Source organism: Mixophyes fleayi, chromosome 1 (assembly GCF_038048845.1).
Source record: "Mixophyes fleayi isolate aMixFle1 chromosome 1, aMixFle1.hap1, whole genome shotgun sequence".
Classification (NCBI taxonomy): Eukaryota; Metazoa; Chordata; class Amphibia; order Anura; family Limnodynastidae; genus Mixophyes; species Mixophyes fleayi.
The window spans coordinates 68,045,519-68,061,182 of NC_134402.1; the positions used below are offsets into that span (position 1 = coordinate 68,045,519).

Here is a 15,664-nt window from a genome sequence, read left to right on the forward strand (position 1 = left end):
AATAATTTGCAGTAGGGTGTGCTATTTGTCTTATAATACAAGTCTACTAAGTGATGACGTCAGAACTCACTGATTATTAGCAATGATATCACAACTCACAGATATTATTTGCAGTTTATTGGCAATACTTTGTTTTATAAACTGATAATTCTTCAGATGTTTTACAAGCTCAAATGTGCAATATAGGGTTTGATTTAAATATTTCCATATGAAAGTTATGTGTTTCATAACCTTTATGATGTACATGTACTTTTGTCCATATATAATGTATTATCCACATTTTTACATATCTTGCAGTGATTACAATCACCTGGCACAATTAGAGGAGGTAGCTGGTGTTATCAAAGTCACTGCAGATTATTTGTAAATTATCATTATTGGCTAAATTAAACAGAATTAAACTACAAGCGCTCAGAGTTAATCAGATCTTATTGTCAGACTTATTAGACTCATTTCCAAAATGTTATAAAGGCATTAATCCACATTAATCCCTGCACATTTTGAGTAATAAGCAGTGGTCATAACATTTCAGGAAAGGTTATGTAAGATTCTTACCTATTACTATAGCAGATGATGACCGGATGATTAGTGATTATGTGCCTGCTTGCAGTTATTGCCACATATTGTGTTGCAAGCAGTTTCTGAAAGTCAAACACCCTTTGTAGTTGGAAATTTAAACCAAGTAGCAGTCGCTCAAGCACTTTTACCCCCAATAATGTCTGTCTTCTAAAGTCGTAGTAGGATGTTTTGTAAAAGGGGCCCTGAAGAACTGGTCCCAGATTACTTATAAAGTATTTCCTGCCTTGGAGAAATATGCGTGTACTAAAAGAATGCAGCAAAATGGAAAAAATAGAAACTAAAAATGGAATCTGTAAAAAAAGAAAATAAGAGGAGGAAAGAAACCTTCACTGCTGAGTCCAGAGGTTTGATTTAGGAGACTGAAGTGCTTACGCCTACGAGTCTGAAACAGCATGAACAGAAAAAAAATATTTCCCAGTCTAGCTGCAATTCAGTTAAAATAAGTTTATAACAGAAATATAGCACAATGTTCTCTTCTGATAAAAATGCAGGTTCTGAAAGTCTAGAAATATGTTATCCTCTTGTATGATTTTCTCCCTACACTCGCTTGGTATAGTAGACACAAGAACAGTTTTTTGGTTTTAAACTTGAAATAACCCCTATTATGTTTGTTGACGAAAAAAATAAAAGCAAAGAATGTTTCAAAAGCCATTTCATACATTGACATACTACTTTACCTCTCCGATGAGACCACCAAGTTGTTCTATTCTCGGAACACTCTACACTGGGGAATGTCTTCATAGTGATCCCATTAGAATTGCGCTGACATCCTTCCAATCCTGTAATGTGCAGACCAAGTTTGCAGGATAACCTCTAAGTCTGTCTTTAGGCTTTGTTAAACTGTCAACCATTATCTTTTTTTTTTTTCACCCTCCTGTCTCCGTAGAGTGACTTCCTTCTGACTGCTCTCGTCTAGGCTGAGAACTTGGATGCACATTTGGTTTTGATTAAATCCAGACAGAGTGCTTAGATGTTCAGATGTAAGCAAGGAAAAATATATGGCATGCAGAAATATAACCACTGGATTGATTTGGTAATTACCGTAGCAAAAACTGGTATCTTATAGTGTGATAATATGATAAACTATTTATTCAATACATAAAGTGAAGCCCCCACCCCTTTTTTTTTTCTCAGCTGGCTCTGGGCTGATGGTGGAGATGTTTTTAAAGCTTGTGGGTTTTTTTCCCAGATTGTTCATTATTTTTTTGTCTTTTTTAAACTTTTCTAGAGAGAAATCTAACTATATATATATATATATATATAATATATACAGGGCATACATCACATAACAAATGGTAGATAACACTATAGTTACCTTTTAAAAGGCTGTATACAATAAAATGTATGTATAAAATATACAAAATGAAAGAACAAATCAAGATATGGCAAGGTATACTAAAATAATATTGAAAAATAATGCAATAATAGTCACAATATAAAATAAGAAGAATATAAAAGATTATAAAAGATTAAAGGGAGGCAATGCATATAGAAAAAATATATTATAATTAATTGATTGTTACTGGAAAAAGGGGAAAGGAAAGAAGGAAAGGAGGAAAGTGTGAATTATCTAGGAAATATCAGCATCTGAGAAGACAGAAATGGCCGCGCACTTGTCAGCACAGCATAGAATACATTTAAAAATGTGACCTCTCCAACCCCTTATCTATTTTCAATAATGTAATTTCTTAGAATTTTGCACTACACTCAAAACTAGGCACACTGGTACACTTACTCTGTACTTTGAAAGAAACATCTTTAGTCCACCAACACACAATATTTGTCAAACGCAAATGTTGGTTATTCGGCAACTGACGTCATCTTGCTTGGTAAACCCACACACTATGGCCGATATTAGATGACAGTGATTGTGATTTTATGGTGTCCTTGATAATATTAGGGATGAGCGCGCTCGGATTTCTGAAATCCGAGCCCACCCGAACGTTGCGGATCCGAGTCGGATCCGAGACAGATCCGGGTATTGGCGCCAAATTCAAAAGTGAAACTGAGGCTCTGACTCATAATCCCGTTGTCGGATCTCGCGATACTCGGATCCTATAAATTCCCCGCTAGTCGCCGCCATCTTCACTCGGGCATTGATCAGGGTAGAGGGAGGGTGTGTTAGGTGGTCCTCTGTGCTGTTTAGTTCTGTGCTGTTTAGTTCTGTGCTGTTTAGTGCTGTGCTGTTTAGTGCTGTGCTGTGCTGTGCTGTGCTGTGTTCTGCAGTATCAGTCCAGTGGTGCTGTGTGCTGTGCTCTGTCCTTCTGAGGTCAGTGGTGCTGCTGGGTCCTGTGCTGTGTCCTGTTCAGTCCAGTGGTGCTGTGTCCTGTGCTCTGTGCTTCTAAGGGCATAGTTATTTCCCCAATATTCCCCTGTGTTTAAAAAAATAAAAAAAAGTTTTTTTTATAAAATACCAAAAACTACTTTAATATTTTTTAATTACCACAAAATTTTCACAACCAATCCTGCAGTATAAGCCCATTGGTACTGCAATATTACCAAGTTCACACATTCAGCAGTAAAAGTCCAGTGGTACTGCAATATTACAAAGTTTACACATTCTGCAGTATCAGTCCAGTGGTGCTGTGTCCTGTGCTCTGTCCTGCTGAGTTCCGTAGTGCTGCTGGGTCCTGTGCCGTGTCCTGTTCAGTCCAGTGGTGCTGTGTCCTGTGCTCTGTGCTTCTAAGGGCATAGTTATTTCCCCATTATTCCCAAGTTTGTAAAAAATAAAAAAAAAGTAAAAAAAAATAAAAAAATTAAAAAAAAAAAAAAATATATAATAATTATAACCAAATTTGCAAAACCAATCCAGCATTATAAGTCCATTGGTACTGCAATATTACCAAGTTCACACATTCAGCAGTAAAAGTCCAGTGGTACTGCAATATTACAAAGTTTACACATTCTGCAGTATCAGTCCAGTGGTGCTGTGTCCTGTGCTCTGTCCTGCTGAGTTCCGTAGTGCTGCTGGGTCCTGTGCCGTGTCCTGTTCAGTCCAGTGGTGCTGTGTCCTGTGCTCTGTGCTTCTAAGGGCATAGTTATTTCCCCATTATTCCCAAGTTTGTTTAAAATAAAAAAAAAGTAAAAAAAAATAAAAAATTAAAAAAAAAAAAAATATATATAATAATTATAACCAAATTTGCAAAACCAATCCAGCATTATAAGTCCATTGGTACTGCAATATTACCAAGTTCACACATTCAGCAGTAAAAGTCCAGTGGTACTGCAATATTACAAAGTTTACACATTCTGCAGTATCAGTCCAGTGGTGCTGTGTCCTGTGCTCTGTCCTGCTGAGTTCCGTAGTGCTGCTGGGTCCTGTGCCGTGTCCTGTTCAGTCCAGTGGTGCTGTGTCCTGTGCTCTGTGCTTCTAAGGGCATAGTTATTTCCCCATTATTCCCAAGTTTGTAAAAAATAAAAAAAAAGTAAAAAAAAATAAAAAATTTAAAAAAAAAAAAATATATATAATAATTATAACCAAATTTGCAAAACCAATCCAGCATTATAAGTCCATTGGTACTGCAATATTACCAAGTTCACACATTCTGCAGTATCTTGTGCTACATATAATGGAGACCAAAAATTTGGAGGATAAAGTAGGGAAAGATCAAGACCCACTTCCTCCTAATGCTGAAGCTGCTGCCACTAGTCATGACATAGACGATGAAATGCCATCAACGTCGTCTTCCAAGCCCGATGCCCAATCTCGTAGTACCGGGCATGTAAAATCCAAAAAGCCCAAGTTAAGAAAAAGTAGCAAAAAGAGAAACTTAAAATCATCTGAGGAGAAACGTAAAGTTGCCAATATGCCATTTACGACACGGAGTGGCAAGGAACGGCTTAGGCCCTGGCCCGTGTTCATGACTAGTGGTTCAGCTTCACCCACGGATCTTAGCCCTCCTCCTCCTCCCCCCCCCTACAAAAAATTGAAGAGAGTTATGCTGTCAGCAACAAAACAGCAAACAACTCTGCCTTCTAAAGAGAAATTATCACAAATCCCCAAGGCGAGTCCAAGCGTGTTGGTGGTTGTCAAGCCTGACCTTCCCATCACTGTACGGGAAGAGGTGGCTCGGGAGGAGGCTATTGATGATGTAGCTGGCGCTGTGGAGGAACTTGATGATGAGGATGGTGATGTGGTTATTGTAAATGAGGCACCAGGGGGGGAAACAGCTGATGTCCATGGGATGAAAAAGCCCATCGTCATGCCTGGTCAGAAGACCAAAAAATGCACCTCTTCGGTCTGGAGTTATTTTTATCCAAATCCAGACAACCAATGTATGGCAATATGTAGCTTATGTAAAGCTCAAATAAGCAGGGGTAAGGATCTTGCCCACCTAGGAACATCCTCCCTTATACGTCACCTGAATAACCTTCATAGTTCAGTGGTTAGTTCAGGAACTGGGGCTAGGACCCTCATCGGTACAGGGACACCTAAATCCCGTGGTCCAGTTGGATACACACCAGCAACACCCTCCTCGTCAACTTCCTCCACAATCTCCATCAGATTCAGTCCTGCAGCCCAAGTCACCAGCCAGACTGAGTCCTCCTCAATACGGGATTCATCCGAGGAATCCTGCAGCGGTACGCCTACTACTGCCACTGCTGCTGTTGCTGCTGTTAGTCGGTCATCTTCCCAGAGGGGAAGTCGTAAGACCGCTAAGTCTTTCACCAAACAATTGACCGTCCAACAGTCGTTTGCCATGACCACCAAATACGATAGTAGTCACCCTATTGCAAAGCGTATAACTGCGGCTGTAACTGCAATGTTGGTGTTAGACGTGCGCCCGGTGTCCGCCATCAGTGGAGTGGGATTTAGAGGGTTGATGGAGGTATTGTGTCCCCGGTACCAAATCCCCTCGAGATTCCACTTCACTAGGCAGGCGATACCAAAAATGTACAGAGAAGTACGATCAAGTGTCCTCAGTGCTCTTAAAAATGCGGTTGTACCCACTGTCCACTTAACCACGGACATGTGGACAAGTGGTTCTGGGCAAACGAAGGACTATATGACTGTGACAGCCCACTGGGTAGATGCATCCCCTTCCGCAGCAACAGCAACAGCTGCATCAGTAGCAGCATCTACAAAATGGCTGCTCATGCAAAGGCAGGCAACATTGTGCATTACAGGCTTTAATAAGAGGCACAACGCTGCCAACATATTAGAGAAAATGAGGGAAATTATCTCCCAGTGGCTTACCCCACTTAGACTCTCATGGGGATTTGTGGTGTCAGACAATGCCAGTAACATTGTGCGGGCATTAAATATGGGCAATTTCCAGCACGTCCCATGTTTTGCCCACACCATTAATTTGGTGGTGCAGCATTACCTCAAGAGTGACAGGGGTGTGCAGGAGATGCTTGCGGTGGCCCGCAAAATTGCTGGACACTTTCGGCATTCAGCCAGTGCCTACCGCAGACTAGAGGCACATCAGAAAAGCTTGAACCTGCCCTGCCATCACCTCAAACAAGAGGTTGTGACGCGCTGGAACTCCACCCTCTATATGCTGCAGAGGATGGAGGAGCAGCAAAAGGCCATTCAGGCCTACACAGCCACCTACGACATAGGCAAAGGAGTGGGGATGCGCCTGAGTCAAGCGCAGTGGAGACTGATTTCCGTGTTGTGCAAGGTTCTGCAGCCATTTGAACTTGCCACACGAGAAGTCAGTTCCGACACTGCCAGCTTGAGTCAGGTCATTCCCCTGATCAGGCTGTTGCAGAAGCAGCTGGAGAAAGTGAGGGAGGAGCTGGTAAGCCATTGCGATTACAGCAAGCATGTAGCTCTTGTGGATGTAGCCCTTCGTACGCTTTGCCAGGATCCGAGGGTGGTCACTCTTTTAAAGTCAGAGGAATACATTCTGGCCACCGTGCTCGATCCTCGGTTTAAAGCGTATGTTGTGTCTCTGTTTCCGGCGGACACAAATCTACAGCGGTGCAAAGACCTGCTGGTCAGGAGATTGTCCTCTGAAGAGGACCGTGACATGCCAACAGCTCCACCCTCATTTTCTTCCACATCTATGGCTGCGAGGAAAAAGCTCAGTTTTCCCAAAAGAGGCACTGGCGGGGATGCTGATAACATCTGGTCCGGACTGAAGGACCTGCCAACCATTGCAGACATGTCTACTCTCGCTGCATTGGATGCTGTCACAATAGAAAAAATTGTGGATGATTACTTTGCTGACACCATCCAAGTAGACATGTCAGACAGTCCATATTGTTACTGGCAGGAAAAAAAGGCAGTTTGGAAGCCCCTGTACAAACTGGCTCTATTTTACCTGAGTTGTCCCCCCTCCAGTGTGTACTCGGAAAGAGTTTTTAGTGCAGCGGGGAACCTGGTCAGTGAGCGGCGAAGGAGGTTGCTTCCTCACAACGTTGAAAAAATGATGTTTATAAAAATGAATAATCAATTCCTCAATGAAGTACAGCACTGCCCTCCAGATACTACAGAGGGACCTGTGGTTGTGGAGTCCAGCGGGGACGAATTGATAATGTGTGATGAGGAGGAAGTAGACACTGTAGGGGGAGAGGAATCAGAGGTTGAGGATGAGGACGACATCTTGCCTCAGTAGAGCCTGTTTAGTCTGTACAGGGAGAGATGAATAGCTTTTTTGGTGTGGGGGCCCAAACAAACCAATCATTTCAGTCAAAGTTGTTTGGTAGGCCCTGTCGCTGAAATGATTGGTTTGTTAAAGTGTGCATGTCCTATTTCAACAGCAGACCTCTCAACTGCAGCTCATCCCTCCTCTGCGGGGATAATGTCTCCTGTGCTCTGACACGTCACTCTGTGTACTCTCAGCCTCAGGATCTGACACTACAGCTACCATGCCTCTTGTAGCAGCCCTCACTCCAGGGCCTCTTCCATGTGCAGTGTCCCCCTCTCTCTTGGGTTCACTATAGTGGCATGGAGTTCTCCCCCTCATCCAGGGCACACATTCCTTGCCCTGGCTCAGTCACCACGCTCAGACTTCCAGGCAATGCTGGGGGAGCCTGGGAGCTTCCACCCCAGGTCCCCAGCTACAACTCTCCTCTCCTGTGTCTTCTCTCTCTTTCTGACACTTGAAAGATCGTGCCTTTAAATGAAAAAGTCAGTCTTGATTGCACGACTATGTGCAAGTGCAACAGGGACATTTTTTTGGGTTTACAAAGTCAAACAGTAACACTACGACCCTGTCTGTCTGGGGTCTGTCAATGACGAATTGTCTGGAGCATGTTTTGAGGAGGTATTGTGGCCCCGGTATCAAATTGGGTACCGGGGCCACCCCACTATGCAGTCCAGATACTTGTTTGGTGGAATTCCGACACGTGGAGGGTTTTTTAATTATATTGTGGCCTCGGTACCAAATTGTGTACCGGGGCCACCACACTACGCAGTCAAGATACTTGTTTGGTGGAATTCAGACCAGTTGAGGGTTTTATTATTATATTGTGTGGACCACTCTATCTATACCACACTACAACTCTATACCACTCTATTTCCTACTTTAATTCTATTTAATTCTATTTCCTACTTTAATTCTATTACTAATTAATTACCATAAAGAGGAACCAAAAAAACCAATTTTACCAAAAGTATAATATGACTTAGACTTACAAACACTACACTTGAAAGATCGTGCCTTTAAATGAAAAAGTCAGTCTTGATTGCACGACTATGTGCAAGTGCAACAGGGACATTTTTTTGGGTTTACAAAGTCAAACAATAACACTACGACCCTGTCTGTCTGGGGTCTGTCAATGACGAATTGTCTGGAGCATGTTTTGAGGAGGTATTGTGGCCCCGGTATCAAATTGGGTACCGGGGCCACCCCACTATGCAGTCCAGATACTTGTTTGGTGGAATTCCGACACGTGGAGGGTTTTTTAATTATATTGTGGCCTCGGTACCAAATTGTGTACCGGGGCCACCACACTACGCAGTCAAGATACTTGTTTGGTGGAATTCAGACCAGTTGAGGGTTTTATTATTATATTGTGTGGACCACTCTATCTATACCACACTACAACTCTATACCACTCTATTTCCTACTTTAATTCTATTTAATTCTATTTCCTACTTTAATTCTATTACTAATTAATTAACATAAAGAGGAACCAAAAAAACCAATTTTACCAAAAGTATAATATGACTTAGACTTACAAACACTACACTTGAAAGATCGTGCCTTTAAATGAAAAAGTAAGTCTTCATTGCACGACTATGTGCAACAGGGACAGTTTTTTTCTTTACAAAGTCAACTAATAACACTTGGACCCTGTCTGTCTTTAACATACTTAATGGGATCTCAATGACGAATTGTCTGTAGCATGTTTGGAGGAGGTATTGTGGCCCCGGTATCAAGTTGGGTACCGGGGCCACCCCACTACGCAGTCCAGATACTTGTTTGGTGGAATTCTGACACGTGGAGGGTGTATTTATTTTATTGTGGCCCCGGTATCAAGTTGGGTACCGGGGCCACCCCACTACGCAGTCCAGATACTTGTTTGGTGGAATTCTGACACGTGGAGGGTGTATTTATTTTATTGTGGCCCCGGTATCAAGTTGGGTACCGGGGCCACCCCACTACGCAGTCCAGATACTTGTTTGGTGGAATTCTGACACGTGGAGGGTGTATTTATTTTATTGTGGCCCCGGTATCAAGTTGGGTACCGGGGCCACCCCACTACGCAGTCCAGATACTTGTTTGGTGGAATTCTGACACGTGGAGGGTGTATTTATTTTATTGTGGCCCCGGTATCAAGTTGGGTACCGGGGCCACCCCACTACGCAGTCCAGATACTTGTTTGGTGGAATTCTGACACGTGGAGGGTGTATTTATTTTATTGTGGCCCCGGTATCAAGTTGGGTACCGGGGCCACCCCACTACGCAGTCCAGATACTTGTTTGGTGGAATTCTGACACGTGGAGGGTGTATTTATTTTATTGTGGCCCCGGTACCAAATTGTGTACCGGGGCCACCACACTACGCAGTCAAGATAGATAGATGCGTATCATAGATAAAGTACATTCAGTGGTGTGGGGCAAATTGAAAAATATTCAAAATGCACTGACATTATCAAAAACAAGAGGTTGTCACATGCTAAAACTCCAACATGTATATGATGGAGAGGATGGAGGAGCAGCCGTATGTGTAGTGTAATGCAGACCTGTTGAAGGTTTTTTATATATTTTATTGTGGTGCCCAGTGCCCACTCCTCTACGCAGTCCAGGTACATTTATTGGTGCGAATCAAACAAGTTGATGGTTTTCTTATTATATATATTGTGGTGACCCACTCCTCTACGCAGTCCAGGTACATTTATTGGTGCGAATCAAACAAGTTGATGGTTTTCTTATTATATATATTGTGGTGACCCACTCCTCTACGCAGTCCAGGTACATTTATTGGTGCGAATCAAACAAGTTGATGGTTTTCTTATTATATATATTGTGGTGACCCACTCCTCTACGCAGTCCAGGTACATTTATTGGTGCGATTCATAAAAGTTCAGGGTTTTTAATATATTGTGGTGACCCACTCCTCTACGCAGTCCAGGTACATTTATTGGTGCGAATCAAACCAGTTGATGGTTTTCTTATTATATATATTGTGGTGACCCACTCCTCTACGCAGTCCAGGTACATTTATTGGTGCGATTCATAAAAGTTCAGGGTTTTTAATATATTGTGGTGACCCACTCCTCTACGCAGTCCAGGTACATTTATTGGTGCGAATCAAACAAGTTGATGGTTTTCTTATTATATATATTGTGGTGACCCACTCCTCTACGCAGTCCAGGTACATTTATTGGTGCGATTCATAAAAGTTCAGGGTTTTTAAGATATTGTGGTGACCCACTCCTCTACGCAGTCCAGGTACATTTATTGGTGCGAATCAAACAAGTTGATGGTTTTCTTATTATATATATTGTGGTGACCCACTCCTCTACGCAGTCCAGGTACATTTATTGGTGCGATTCATAAAAGTTCAGGGTTTTTAATATATTGTGGTGACCCACTCCTCTACGCAGTCCAGGTACATTTATTGGTGCGAATCAAACCAGTTGATGGTTTTCTTATTATATATATTGTGGTGACCCACTCCTCTACGCAGTCCAGGTACATTTATTGGTGCGATTCATAAAAGTTCAGGGTTTTTAATATATTGTGGTGACCCACTCCTCTACGCAGTCCAGGTACAATTATTGGTGCGAATCATAAAAGTTCAGGGTTTTTAATATATATTGTGGTGACCCACTCCTCTACGCAGTCCAGAAAGATACCTTGTTGCAACGTTTTGGACTAATAACTATATTGTGAGGTGTTCAGAATACACTGTAAATTAGTGGAAATGCTTGTTATTGAATGTTATTGAGGTTAATAATAGCCTAGGAGTGAAAATAAGCCCAAAAACTTGATTTTTAAACTTTTTATGTTTTTTTCAAAAAAAATCCGAATCCAATACCTTAAATCCGAACCGAGACCTTTCGTCAAGTGTTTTGCGAGACAAATCCGAACCTCAAAAATAACGAAAATCCGGATCCAAAACACAAAACACGAGACCTCAAAAGTCGCCGGTGCACATCCCTAGATAATATCCATGCACAATCCTTTAAAAGACATTAAGCAGTATTTTTTGTAGTTTTAAGAGTTACAGATAGAGCATGTTTCTTGTAGACAAACATCATGTTCATCATGCTGTTCATACCAATTGTAAAGTGCTATGGGATTTGCTGGTGCTATATAAATAAATGTTGATGATGATGATATCAAACTGTGCCACACTTTTATTTTTATATAGGGGAGTAGTCTGGCAAGTATGGCTTGATCCAGTGCATCTGTCAAAGCTTGGGGGACCCTGGATTGCCCCCTTTGTACAGATGGAATGTACTTCATCTTTATGTTCTGATGTTATCATAATTAGACAACTACAAATCAATAGTGAATAAAAGAGATGATAAAAATAAGAATCTACTAGTTTCATAACTCCACCATGCATGATGGATGTTTTTTAATCTTTCAGTTTCTTGGCTTGTTGAATGTTCTCCATTGACATAAAGTTCATTGTCTTGAAAGAACTCAATAGGTAACTTGTTTGGAGGCAACAGGACAAAGGTGTTATAATAAACATAATTAATCTCACATCCTGATATGAAAGGGAGGCTTAACTTAGTAAATATGAATTTAGCATGAGTATGCTTTTTCGGAAACAGTTTCTATAAGATGGTGTGTTCAGGTTTATTCCCTAAGCCTTGACTACCATGAAAAAAATGTAGGTTATTCTACTCATTATCTCCTGGTTATGCAATGAAATTGCTTTGGCTGGATATATGTCTAATTGTTTATTATGTGGAAATTGCTCTAATTGGGTCAATAAAGGAACATGTTTTTATGAGTGTTCAGACATCAATTTTATTCATTGGATTGTTTTGTATCAACAAAATGAAACAACCAATAATCCAAATATAGTACTAGAAAGCACAAAAGGAAGAAATTGCAATATAAAGAGATATAATGCATTTAGCAAAGGAGCCTCGGGCGGTTATGTACAAGCCAATAAATTAAAGTCATGTGATGGTTGAGAACCTTTCATAAATGTGAACATCTCCATTAGATGTCCATTTCAAAAGCATCTACACACAGACTGTGGGATCTGATGAAGAATGTGAACGTATATATGGAAAAAATGCAGACATAAAATGTGTTCACCAATACGCTATTAAGCGCATCATCATGCTTAGAGATGACAGTCATCATCATCAGTTAAATAAGAAAAAAAATGTCATCCCCTGCCTGTTGCCTTCCACCCACTCATTGCATGGGAGACACAAAGAGCATGGGCTCCCTCCGAAATATCCACAACCAGCACTAGTGACACCTTAACAGGGAAACCCACAGCATTGTGTTCCTCTTTGATAATATTACTGAGCTCAAGGTTGTACGGCTTGGAGCTGAATACCCTACGAAAATCTGCCACCACCCCTTGCCACTGGGTTTTGTAGTTGTTAATTGTTAAAATTTAGTTTTCAGCATTTTTTTAGTTGGGGCACTACTGGCCCCAGCAAGCCCTGGATATACTGGATATGATGTTGCTTGTAGGACTACAAGCGTCAGCACACCCATGGGTGCCAGAGCATTCTGGCACTACTTGTAGAACTACATTTCGAGCAAAAAAGAAGAGGAAAAGTGTACTACAGCTATGACAGAGGCTAAATATCAGAGCTGTGAAGTGTTTCAGATTAAGCCACAAGGAGACAAAGTGGGGGCCTACAGCAGTGGCCATGGCCAGAATGGAAAACCCAATTATGTACTTATTCGGGGCTGCTAGGGCTGAAACCATAGCCAAGCTTTTGAGAAATGTCAGGAGTTTATGCTGATCAATATTCCCCTGTATTGGATGCAAATTAACCACAAGTGAATGCAAAATTCACCTGATGGTAGCTGGCTCTTTAACTATTCCTGTTCATAGTCAAATGCGTTCTGGGTGTGCTGCTCTCTCTCAGAAATATGCTCTTTCTCTGGGTTGTTTTGGGGTTAGGGATGTGTAAGAAATCTTACCAGCTTACTCACGGCTGTGAGAGATTTGGGTTACGCACAGCAATTACCATGAGGGTGTGATAAAGAGTTAGGTTACAGGCAGCAGGGGGTGAGTGTTTCAGGGTGACAATATGGTTTGGCTAGAGGGGCGTTAGTTAGAAGAGAGATGGGTGGAGTCTTATAATCTCAAATTAGGTTTGGTTGATGCGGGCAGAGCAATCAGTGATGGACTAGCTGGCTGACACACACACATAAATATATAGCACAGCATGTGGCTTAGTGGTTAGCACTTCTGCCTCACAGCACTGGGGTAATGAGTTCGATTCCCGACCATGGCTTTCCTTACCTGTGTGGAGTTTGTATGTTCCCCCCATGTTAGCATGGGTTTCCTCCGGGTGCTCCGGTTTCCTCCCACACTCCAGAAACACGCAAGTGGGTTCATTGGCTGCTGTTAAATTGACCTTCAATGGGGCAGGGACTGATGTGAGTGAGTTCTCTGTACAGTGCTACGGAATTAGTGGCGCTATATAAATAGCTGATGGTGATGATATATTTAATGTAACATTAGCTAGTGCAATAACAAAAGGATAGTTCTCCATCCACAGCCTTGAAACACTGTTTCTATTGCATTCTAATAAGGTCATCAAATCTGGCTTAGTCTCAAAGATTTTCAGAAACTTTATTTTTTGGCACACTTACTGACAGCAGGGTTGATTTATCACTTGTCTAACTACAGTTAAAAAATGACTGTAGAATAGAGCTAAATTATGATTTGCTTGATTTCCATAGTTATAAAACTAGTAATGGTAAAAAAGACAGACTTCCATTAAATTTAGCCTCTAATAAATTCTACCTGTGTTGATCCAAAGGAAGGCAAACCAATACCCCCAGCATTATGGTTGCCAATGTAGCCTCGCAGGAAGAGAAAATAATTGCTATATCAGTCACCTCAATACTATTCTCTTCTAAGTATAACTACAGATATATTTTCTTGTAATAAAGACATCCAATCCATTTTTTGATTGTTAATGAATTTGCCGTGAACATGTAGTAAAGAATTCCAGTGCTTTACCACCCGTACATTCATATTTCAAATACATTGTAAAAAGATTAAGACATAGCTATAAAGCAGAAACGGCTATTTATTATTTTGTAAAAGGGACACTGCTCTTTATTCAGGTTATTAAAGAGCGACACATGTTGTGCACACTTTTGGCACTACAAGTGATAGTATGATTGGCCCCCATAAACATGCTAGTGTTTGCGGTTCTAAAAGAACCAGCATACAAGAACACTCATGGGCCGTCAGTGCATGCTGGCACTTATAGTGTCACAAGTGCTTACGCTATATTCTGAGCATTGGGCTGGTACTCCCTAGGCACAGGGGACAAGCATTTTTGGGCCCCTCCAAAGGATGAGGCCTAACAGCCTGCCCCCTGGTCCAGCCCACCCCTGATATACACCCAGGTGCTTTCCTACCATGAGACAAGATGGGTACTTTGTCTTAGCTGGCATAATGTACTGAGGGGCACAGAAGGGGAGGGTTTAGTTATTAGTTTCCTCTTGAGCCTCCCATCACTACTACTGCTCCTCAATTACCTGATATCAGGAGGAATTAGTGGGAACAGTGGACAGAGTACAGTTATGAGAGGAGTGCTCGGCCATGTCCAGGGGCAGGCTGGGCTGGGGAGCAGGGGGCACCTCTTCCCTGGGTCTGTCCCATAGTGGGCTACCTTTGGCTGGGTCATGGGGCCACCTGCAATTTTTTTCCCTTTAAAATGTTCCTAAGAGGATGCTGAGTTATGTTTTGTTCTCCGGGCTAAAATTTGCCAATTGTCCCATGGTCATGTCTGTCATATTTATTTTCTCGGTGCTTAGATTTTGTTGAGCCCTGCCTTTTGTCCCTCATAGATGGTACTCTCTAAAAATCAGTGCCTTGTATAGTGCCATTTGATATTATTATCATATTGGGCCTGATTCATTAAGAAAAAATAATCAACAGTATGTAAGTAAGGCAAAACCATATTGCATTGGAGGGGGAGGTAAATTTAAAATGTGATGAGAGATTTATATTTGGGATAGGGCATGTAATAAATCAACTTTAAATTCCAGTGTTCAAATAAGCTATCAATTAATTGTGTGCTACATGAAAAAACAGACAGTATTTTCCTTAAGTGCAAAATAAACTAATTTGCAGCCCTTGCAATGCAACATGGTTTTGTCCAGAAAACTTAAGTAATAAAACTTACTCAATTTTTTGCTTAACTTTCCTTAATGAATCAGGTCCGATATGTTCAATTTATCTCTTATTGTAAAGTGTTGTAGAATATTTGATGCAACAGTGTATAAGTAGAGAACTGAAAAAATAATAAACCAAAAAATTGGACTGAACCACGTTCCAACATGAAATAGTTTGGGCCATGTCTGCAGGCAATATTGATATAAAATCCCAAACTGTCAGTTTGGTTTTCATTAATTTACTGTAGGATAAAGTATGAGCTACACCAGATTTAAAAATGGAAATAAACCGCTTTTAAACATTTTCCTTTTTAGATGCTCTAAAACAGATCAGTC

The 15,664-nt window shown here is 41.3% G+C and overlaps 1 protein-coding gene and 1 long non-coding RNA gene across 3 annotated transcripts in view; one reads left to right on the forward strand and one right to left on the reverse strand.

The window, feature by feature from the left end:
* Positions 1-15,664, reverse strand: part of DLC1 (DLC1 Rho GTPase activating protein) — a 393,767-nt gene that overhangs the window by 348,318 nt on the left and 29,785 nt on the right. The window contains exon 1 of one of the 2 annotated variants that reach the window (XM_075196158.1): positions 1,257-1,471. The exons of the other annotated variant lie outside the window; for it this stretch is intronic. The gene's annotated coding sequence lies outside the window, so the exon portion shown is untranslated. Of the gene's footprint in view, positions 1-1,256; positions 1,472-15,664 lie in introns of those variants that run through there. 2 annotated transcript variants of the gene reach the window in all.
* The window catches only part of LOC142138991 (uncharacterized), a 77,775-nt gene that overhangs the window by 8,606 nt on the left and 53,505 nt on the right, over positions 1-15,664 (forward strand). The window lies entirely within an intron of this gene.